At 35.4% G+C, this 7,382-nt stretch overlaps 1 protein-coding gene across 3 annotated transcripts in view; it reads right to left on the reverse strand.

Moving 5' to 3' along the window:
• Positions 1 to 6,798: 6,798 nt before the first annotated feature.
• camta2 (calmodulin binding transcription activator 2) overlaps positions 6,799 to 7,382 on the reverse strand; it is a 39,088-nt gene continuing 38,504 nt past the window's right edge. For all 3 annotated transcript variants that reach the window (XM_035521487.1, XM_035521486.1, XM_035521485.1), the window contains one exon: positions 6,799 to 7,382. This exon is cut by the window's right edge and continues 63 nt beyond it. The gene's annotated coding sequence lies outside the window, so the exon portion shown is untranslated.

Below are 7,382 nucleotides of genomic sequence, written 5' to 3' on the forward strand. Positions count from 1 at the left end.
AGCTCACCTTATAAACACAGAGCTTACCTCAAACAGAGAGCTCACCTCAAACAGAGAGCTCACCTCATAAACACTGAGCTCACCTCAAACACAGAACTCACCTCATAAACACAGAACTCACCTTATAAACAGAGAGCTCACACAGAGGTTACATTATAAACACAGAGCTTACCTTATAGACAGAGCTGACCTTATTAACACTGTTTACCTTATAAACACAGAACTCACCTCATAAACACAGAGTTTACCTTATAAACACAGAGCTCACATTATAAATACAGAGCATATCTCATAAAAATAGAGCTTACCTTATAAACACAGAGCTCACCTCAAACACAGAGCTCACCTCAAACACAGAACTTACCTCATAAACACAGAACTCACCTTATAAACAGAAAGCTCACACAGAGCTCACCTTATAAACACAGAGTTTACCTTATAGACACAGAGTTTACCTTATAAACACAGAGCTTATCTTGCAAACACAGTTTACCTTATAGACACAGAGCTCACCTTATGAAAACAGAGCTTACCTTTTAGACAAAGAGCTCACCTTATAAACACAGAGCTCACCATATAAACACAGAGCTTACTTCAAACAGAGAGCTCACCTCATAAACACTGAGCTCACCTCAAACACAGAACTCACCTCATAAACACAGAACTCACCTTATAAACAGAGAGCTCACACAGAGCTTACATTATAAACACAGAGCTTACCTTATAGACAGAGCTGACCTTATTAACACTGATTACCTTATAAACACAGAACTCACCTAATAAACACAGAGCTCACGTTATAAACAGAGAGCTCACACAGAGCTCACCTTATAAACACAGAGCTTACCTTATAGACACAGAGTTTACCTTATAAACACAGAGCTTACCTTATAAACACAGTTTACCTAATAGACACAGAGCTCACCTTATAAACACAGAGCTTACCTTATAAACACAGAGCTTACCTTATAGACACAGAGCTTACCTTATAAACAAAGAGCTTACCTTGTAAACACATAGCTCCCCTTATAAACACAAAACTCACCTCATAAACACAGAGCTCACCTCAAACACAGAACTCACCTTATAAACAGAGCTTACCTTATAAACACAGAGCTCACCTTATAAACAGAGCTTACCTTATAAACACAGAGCTCACCTCAAACCCAGAATTTTCAGAGCTCACCTTATACACAGCTCACCTTATAAACAGAGCTCACACAGAGCTCACCTTATAAACAGAGCTCACACAGAGCTCACCTTATAAACAGAGCTCACCTCACAGAGCTCACCTTATAAATTTGTCTTATAAACATAGATCTTATCTTAGTAAACAGTTTACCTTATAAACATAGGAATCTTATAAACGTAGAGCATATCTTAGTAAATGTAGAGCTTATCTTAGTAAACATAGACATTAATTTATAAACATAGAATTTACCTTTAAACAAAGAGCTTAACTTAAACATAGTGCTTATATTATATAGAGCTTACCTTATAAACTTACAGCTTACCTTATTAAATGTAGATTACCTCAAATTCAGACCTTTCTTTATAAACATAGAGCTTATCTTATTAAATGTAAAGCTTACCTTATAAACATCTATAACAATAAATATATGAATAAATAAATATATGAATATAAATAAATATATGAATTATTAAATGTATTAACTATATAAAATTTATTTCAATGGTATAAACAGCAGTTCATATAAGGAACCTACTTATTTATCTGCAGTATGTTTGGCCTTTTCTTTCTTATCCTCTGAATACCAGCCCACCAGTAAATGCATCTGCCAACTCCAAAATCATCTGAGAACACTGTTGTCCATTTATACACTTTCAGTTTGACATGTTATAGTAGATAATTAATCAAATTAAGGATAGGATAGTGAACAACAGTTATACTGTATAATATTGTAATAATATAATAGTTGCTACTATAACCATTGAATAATTCTGCACGCCAATGTTTCTGCTGTGAGTTATATTACACATGTATGAGTAAACGTTACACATGTATGAGTTAATATTACACGTCTGAGTTAATATTACACATCTGAGTTAATAATACAGATGTATGAGTTAACATTACACATGTATGTGTTAATATTACACATTTGAGTTAATATTACATGTCTAAGTTAATAATACACATGTATGAGGTAATAGTACATGTCTAAGTTAAAAATACACATGGATGAGTTACATTACACATGTATGAGTTTATATTACACATGCATGAGTTAACATTACACATGTATGCGTTAACATTACACATGTATGAGTGAATAAAACACATGTATGAGTTAGCATTACACATGTATGAGTTAATATTACACGAGTTAACAATACACAAGTATGTATTAACATTACACATGTATGAGTTAATAATACACATGTATGAGTTACATTACACATGTATGAGTTTATATTACATGAGTTAATACACATGTATGAGTTATTATTCCACATTTATGTTAATATTACACATGTATGAGTTAACATTACACATATGAGTTCACAATACACATGTATGAGTTAGCATTACACGTGTTAGCATTACACATGTATGAGTTAATATTACACGAGTTAACAATACACACGTGTGTTAACATTACACATGTATGAGTTAATAATACACATGTATGAGTTACATTACACATGTATGAGTTTATATTACATGAGTTAATAATACACATGTATGAGTTAATAATACACATGTATGAGTTATTATTCCACATTTATGTTAATATTACACATGTATGAGTTAACATTACACATGAGTTAACAATACACATGTATAAGTTAGCATTACACGTCTGTTAGCATTACACATGTATGAGTTAATATTACACATGAGTTAACAATACACACGTGTGAACATTACACATGTATGAGTTAATACACATATGAGTTACATTACACATGTATGAGTTTATATTACATGAGTTAATAATACACATGTATGAGTTAATAATACACATGTATGAGTTATTATTCCACATTTATATGTTAATATTACACATGTATGAGTTAACATTACACATGAGTTAACAATACACGTGTTAACATTACACATGTATAAGTTAATAATACACATGTATGAGTTAACATTACACATGTATGAGTTAATATTACATGTCTAAGTTAAGAATACACATGTATGAGTGAACATTACACATGCATGAGTTAATAATACACATGTGAGTTAGCATTACACATGTATGAGGCAATATTCCACATGCATTAGTTACCTTTACACATGTATGAGTTAATAATACACATGTATGAGTTAATATTACATGTCTAAGTTAAGAATACACATGTATGAGTGAACATTACACATGCATGAGTTAATAATACACATGTATGAGTTAGCATTACACATGTATGAGGCAATATTCCACATGCATTAGTTACCTTTACACATGTATGAGTTAATAATACACATGTATGAGTTAACATTACACATGTATGAGTTAGAATTACACATGTATGAGGCAACATTCCACATGCATTAGTTAACTTTACACATGTATAAGTTAATAATACACATGTATGAGTTAACATTACACATGTATGAGTTAACATTACACATGAGTTAACATTACACATGTATGAGTTAATATTACATGTCTAAGTTAAGAATACACATGCATGAGTTAACAATACACATATATGAGTGAACAATACACATGAGTTAATATTACACATGCATGAGTTACAAAACACACATGTACAAGTTACATTACACATGTATCAGTTAATATTACACATCCATGGGTTAATAAGACATGTATGAGTTAATATTGCACATTTATGTTAATATTCCACATCCATGAGTTAATATTACATGTCTAAGTTAATACACATGAATGAGTTAACATTACATATGATGTATGAGTTACACATGTATGAGTTAATAATACACATGCATGAGTTAATATTACACATGCATGAGTTATTAATGCACATGTATGAGTTAAACTTACACATGTCTGAGTTATTAATATGCATGTCTGAGTTAATATTTATGGTTAGGGAAATGTTTTAACTTCAGTTTTAAATTGACTGAATTACAATTGCAAGAGAATAAAATATGGTTTTACTGCTTTCTCCCTTATGTTGTTTTTATATAAACATTTGGTTTATTTCTGTATTCCAGTATCAGTATATGAATATTTGTCATTTCATAAGCAGTTGGTTCCATTCTGACAGTTTTGCATCATGCATCATGCACCTCCCTACACAAGAAGTGCTCCTTCCTGGACAGGAATTCCCACCATTTCTTCCCTAGAGGTCCCTGTTTTGTTTTATTTCTCTCAGCATCAGATCAGAACAGGAAAAACCCTGGAGACTTGAGCAAAACCCACTTCAGAAAAAACCTTAGACATTAAAGAAAAACTTTAGGCACTTCAGAAATTTCCTAGTCACTTCAGAAAAACCTTAGACATTAAAGAAAAACTTTAGGCACTTCAGAAATTTCCTAGTCACTTCAGAAAAACCTTAGACATTAAAGAAAAACTTTAGGCACTTCAGAAATTTCCTAGTCACTTCAGAAAAACCTTAGACATTAAAAAAAAAAACTTTAGGCACTTCAGAAATTTCCTACACTTCAGAAAAACCCTAGACACTTCAGAAACTCCTAGACACATAATAAAAACTCTAAACACTTCAGAAAAACTTTAGACACTTGACACTTAAGTTTCATTTAATGAATAATTATGAAATAGTAAAACAGCTCAAACATCTGCAAAAGTTCAGAAAATGAATTTACAGTAAAAACAGTCCAAACATAGAAGCTATAATATAAATAAGTTTACTTAAACACCTATAACATGGGATGCACACAAACTCTTATTTTGAAGTAAAACAATGGAACTCATGCAAAAAACAAAACAAAACAAAACAGAACAAAACCCCTCCCATATGAGGGAAAAAGCCTAAACTAAGTATAATCATGCAGTTTTGTGATTAACAGAGGTATACATTTTTGGGGAGGAAACAAAAACAATATTTTATCAAGCAAATTTATTCTGTTCATTTAAATATATATCCTCAACAGTTTTGCATACTGTACACTATTTACAGGTTAATGCATAATAGTTGAGCTCATTCCTAGAACAGCAGAACACACACATCCATTAAAGTACTCCGTGCCAGACTCCTACGTGGACAAACGCAGCTCATCTGGGTAACAAACTACACAAAAAGTCGACCCAAAGCAACAGAGGCCAAATAGACGCAGAACTTTACTCAGACGAAGGAACCTCGTGTAAGACCAGCGTGAATCGGACTGCAGACTGAAAGGCACAGCACAATCAAAAAGAATCCAGAAAGTAAAGCTTCCCATGTTCGTCTATCTGAAAACATTATAGTTTCTCATTTCCTCTACACAACACACACGCGTCGTTCTGTCTAAAAAACACTACAATTCCTCTACTGAACACACACGTACACACACCCACACACACGTGTCTGAAAACACTATAGTTTGTCAATTGTTTATCTGTGTGTGCACGCCTATGTGATTGTGAGTTTGTGTGTGGGTTTGTGTGAGCGTGTGTGTGTGAGTGTGAGGGTCTGTGAGCGTGAGGGTCTGTGAGTGTGTGTGTGTGTGTGAGGGTATGTGTTTGTGGGTCTCTGTGTGTGTGTGTGTGTGTGTGTGTGTGTGTGAGGGTATGTTTGTGGGTCTCTGTGTGTGTGTGTGTGTGTGTGTGTGAGGGTACGTGTTTGTGGGTCTCTGTATGTGTGTGTGTGTGTGTGTGTGTGTGTGTGAGAGGGTATGTGTTTGTGGGTCTCTGTGTGTGTGTGTGTGTGTGTGCCACCTTTGACCCCAGTGCTCACACAGTGGTGATGTAAAGCATCTTTAGACAGGCCCTCCTGAACCAGGCAGTGCGGCTCTAGGAGGCTGGACTTTCACATTTTAGTGCTTCTACATTATCCATCTTTACTTCTTTTTATTTTTCCCTCCCACTTCAAAAACAATTATGATTTCACTACAGGTCATGCTACTTCTCACTGTTCACCAAAATATGACAAGTGAATAAATGAAAATATATCTGAATGGGCTTCAATTCATCCACAGTTCAGATGAGCATTTCAGAGAATCGTGTATATTGGTTACATAAATCCACATAAATCCACAGAATGCTGTTTCATTATTCTTTTGTAATATTTTGCTAATTGATGGTTTTGGAAGCTGAAAAACACTTTTACATGTAAACATCATAAACCTGGTCACAGTCTGTGTGATTTTAATAACCTGCAGTCCAACGTGCCACAGTATCAAATACGTATTTACTAGTAAGATTTGCTAATGGAGTCAAATCAGGGAGAAACACACAGGCTTGAGACCATGTAGTAAACCGCTGTGGTCAATCCAGAGGAATTCAGTCTATCTTAAGATATTTGGCTGTAATGAAACTTCCAGGAAACAGCACACTAATCTACGGGGACAGCACTGGAATTACAACTGAACTGTTAACCGCTACAAAAATAAAAGTGCAGCAGACCAAGGAACACACACTCATTTCACACCAGCCACATGTCTCTCCATCTCAAATGTCTCTGGAACTCTTAGCAAAACCCTCCATGCTAGGGTGCGAGGCAGTCAGACAGTGGGGGTTACACACAATTACACACACTCCCGACCCAGACCTTGGTGCCTGCGCGCACACACACACACACACACACACACACAGACACACACAGACAGTGCAGTCTGTCTTAAGCTCTGTCAGCGATTGTAGACAGACACATCAGTGCAGGATTATGTGAATGTGTGTTTATGTGTGTCATTCATTGTTTAAGACTGGAAATCTTTAAAACATGCTGATCTGAACTGTTAGGGAGGAAATGCACCCCCCCCTCTCTCTCTCTGTCTCTCTCTCTCCCTCCCTCTCTCTCTCTCTTTCTCTCTCTCCCTCTCTCCTCTCCCTCCCTCTCTCTCTCTCTCCCCTCTCTCTCTCTCTCTCTCTCTCTCTCTCTCTCAGCTCCCTCATCTCAGAAGTCGAGGACTACGCAGGCCAGTAGGGGCGCCACTCCGGCACCAGCGACAGGTCAACATGCCTAAAAAGCCTTAAATCTGTACATTCATCAATTCATATGTAAGACAATCATTTATTTAGAACACACACACACACACATATATATATATGAGAGATATATGAAATATATGCTTCTCTCTCTATTTCTCTCTATGGCACAAAGGATAAAAAGTATAGAGCAGAGTGCAGGAACAAACAGAATGAGTTAAAGGGAGCTGGATGAGTGTGTGTGAAGGGATGATGTGTGTGTGTGTGTGTGTGCGCGTGTGTATGTGAGTGTGTGTCTGTGTGTGTGTGTGTGAGGGGATGGTGTGTGTGTGTGTGTGA

The sequence above is a fragment of the Electrophorus electricus genome, chromosome 22, assembly GCF_013358815.1.
Source record: "Electrophorus electricus isolate fEleEle1 chromosome 22, fEleEle1.pri, whole genome shotgun sequence".
Taxonomy (NCBI): Eukaryota; Metazoa; Chordata; class Actinopteri; order Gymnotiformes; family Gymnotidae; genus Electrophorus; species Electrophorus electricus.